Raw genomic sequence first — 3493 nt, 5'->3', positions numbered from 1 at the left:
TGTGTGTGTGTGTGTGTGTGTGTGGCCATGTCGATCATCTCATTCTGTGAGAGGAGAAGGCCAGTGCTGGTTTTTCATGGGGAACCTCTGGAAGAGGCGACGCCAGAAGACTAATGCAGTGACACAAGGATGATCCATCAGCAGCCACATACATTAAACACACCCTCCCCTCCCCCACCTGTCTGACTGATACCCAACAGAGACATCAGGGTGACAAGGACCCACCAATAATGCTGTTACATGTTCCTAAACCTAAATGGCCAGAGACATTATTATCCTTCCTCAGTGGAATATGGATGTAGCGTATGTATGAATGAATCCAATTCTTCAATGGTAAAAAAGTAAAATGATAACAATTTTCAATAATATATAGGCTACTATGAAACCAAGATGAATACAAAAGGTACATTTCTAAAAAATGTTACATGAGTTTTAAACTCAATGATCCAAAAAATGCTTTTCTTTATTGTGGAAACACTTATCATTGACCAATAAATGAACTGAATTTTAAAAGGGTGGACAAAAATGGTTTCACATTGGCTCTCAAGAAGACATTATTTGTCATTTAGCAGAAGCTTTTCATCCAAAGCCATTTACAGTTCACTATGCAAGAGCGGTTCTCCTGGAGCAACCTCAGTTTAAGTGCCCCGCTCAAGGGTACGGCGATGACGGCCTTGTCTTAGTAACTCTGCAGTCAACATGCCCAACAGACTGAAGCTGCTCCATTTGAACTACCAGCCCAAAGCCTTAACAACCAGCAGCCAATAACCCTTCCCCATGGAAAATGTATTGCCAACCACAGGATATCTGAGCTGAAACACTGTCTTATCAAGCTCAGCTTTGACTGACACATCAATCAAACCATCACACTGTAGACTCGCAGCCTGACCACAGGGTTTATCATCTCTGCGTGCCCTCAAACATTATGATGCAGGCTTTGTCCCCATCTCTAGACTGCGCTGGTCATGCGGTGTGACACATCTCGTCATGTCCAGCTGACGTCGGCCTTTGGAGGTTGCTACGTGAAGGGACGTGCTGTCAATCCATGAAATATCGGCCCTGACTTCCAACAACAGAGATCTGCTGACACCTGAATGTGCCCAAAACTGTTACCCAGCATGCACTGGGAGGGAGATAACCCTGTCACCGGTTGCTGGGGGAGAATCCATTCAGTCCCTCAGAGGCTTGGATGTTTTTATTTTGTTGTGGGGTTTGGGCTTTGCAGTTTTGCCATGATTTCTGTTTCTGTTAAACATCCGGGACTCAAATAAAGCACATGGATTGGCTTATTAGAAAATATTTTGCCAGGGAAGCCAGTAATATGTCTATGAGCAACCAAAAGTCGTCAGTTTAGACGATACGTGCAAATGCTTTAAACACTGTGTTCCAAATATGACACACATGATTTAAAGTCCAAAAATGACACACTTCACCTTATGATGATTGCGATCCCCAAAGCACTCTCTATCTGTCTGTCTGTCTGTCTGTCTGTCTGTCGCCCGCTCTCTCTCTCTAGGATCAGAGAAGCAAGTATTAATGCAAAGGTCTGTTATTCAGCATTAAGCTGATTTCGGTTCCACAGAGCGGCACATGCCAGGCATTCTTTGTAAGCATAACTCTCAAGGGCAGAAAGACTTATAACCACATATGTCTTTAAGCCTCAAGAACGAGGAGTGCAGAGCCACTAATTCAAAAATATCACCTGACGTGACAGATAAGGTGTCACAGGTACTCTGGCTGCAGAGACTATACAGAAAGCTCCCAAAATAGTGAATGCTATCATATCTTATTTTTTGGGAGATTTAAAGTAAAAAGTTAAAATTAAGCATCCTCATTATAATAAAGATAACTCTTTTATCCTTACCAAAGCTGCATTTATTTGATCAAAAATACAGTAAAAACAGTAATATTGTGAAATTTAAAATAACTACGTTTTCTATTTGATTATATTTTAAAATGTAATTTATTCCTGTGATGGCAAAACTGAATGTTCAGCATCATAATTTTTATATAAGTCTATATAAGTCTTATATAAGTCTTAAATATCATTATAAGTCTTCAGTTTCACATGATCCTTCAGAAATCATTCTAATATGCTGATTTGCTGCTCAAGAAACTTGAATAATAATAATAAAATAATAAATAATTAAATTCCTTATTATTACCGATGTTGAAAACTATGGAAGCCCGTTTCCGCCACTGAATAAAAATTTAAAAAGCTAATTGCGACTTTTTATCTCACAATTCTGACTTTTTATCTCACAATTCTGACTTTTTTTTCTCATAATTGCGTGATACGAACTCGCAATTCTGACTTTTTTTTTCTCAGAATTCTTTGATATAAACTCGCAATTGCGAGTTAAAAAGTCAGAATTGTGAGATATAAACTCGCAATTCTGAGAAATAAAGTCAGAATTGTGCAATTGTGACTTTATAACACGCAATTGCGTGTTATTTTTATTTTTATCTCGCAACTGTGACTTTATATCTTGCAATTCTGACTTTATAATTCGAAATTTTGAGTTTATATCTCACAATTCTGTGAAAAAAGTCAGAATTGTAAGATAAAAAGTCACAATAACCTTTTTTTATTTTTTATTCAGTGGCGGAAACGGGCTTCCATAGAAGACAGATGATTAATAGTTTTGTGTAAACCGTTTTTCAGGATTCGTTGATGAATAGTTCAAAAGAACAGCATTTATTTTCAATAGAAATCTTACATGTCTTTACTGTCACTTTTGATCAGTTTAATTCATCATTGCTGATTTCTTTTCTTCAAAACGATTTTAATAAAAAATAAAATAAAAAAATAGAAATAGAAATAACAATAAAAATAAGCAAACAAACAAATCAATCAATCAATCAATCAGTCAATCCATTCATCCTACTGGCCCCAAAGTTTTGAATGGTAGTGAAGGTTAAAAAAAAAAGAAAATATTTCCTTTAACCTTCTATATGATTATGCATACTTTCTGCTTCTACTTTCATTACATTTTTATAGTCATTAAATTAAAACTGAAAACAAGTGGCATAAAACTGATTTTAAAAATATTTTCCATTTTTTCCCTATTGGAAATCCTTATTTGTCATTGACCTATATACATCAGCATATGAGAATAACTGAAGAGACAAAGCTGCTTGGGTCTGTCCTTCTCTATCCACGCTCAACATATCTAGCTTTGGAAAAATGTTTGCTCCAATTTATTATTTATTTTATATGTTTGTTTGTTTTTTGTCTCTCTGGTGAGCCCATTAGTAGTATTTGGGTTGTGATTGTATATTTAAAGCAGAGTGCATCATTCGGGCTTGGTTTTTTAATCATCCCAGGTTCAGTCATGGTGGATTATGAGATTTGTGGCCTCTTCCCTCTCTGCATTGTTGTCAGGTGAAGGAGGCCAACAAGCACCACGTAATGTAGCCTCACATGAACTCAACTACCCAGAATGCTCTGCCAGAAAAAAACTGAGTGTAGCAGGGAAATTAGTCTGTGGCT

Source organism: Sinocyclocheilus anshuiensis, unplaced genomic scaffold, assembly GCF_001515605.1.
Source record: "Sinocyclocheilus anshuiensis isolate Anshui unplaced genomic scaffold, SAMN03320099.WGS_v1.1 scaffold2461, whole genome shotgun sequence".
Lineage (NCBI taxonomy): Eukaryota > Metazoa > Chordata > Actinopteri > Cypriniformes > Cyprinidae > Sinocyclocheilus > Sinocyclocheilus anshuiensis.
The sequence above is the reverse complement of the archived record's forward strand: the minus strand, read 5'-3'. Positions refer to the sequence as shown.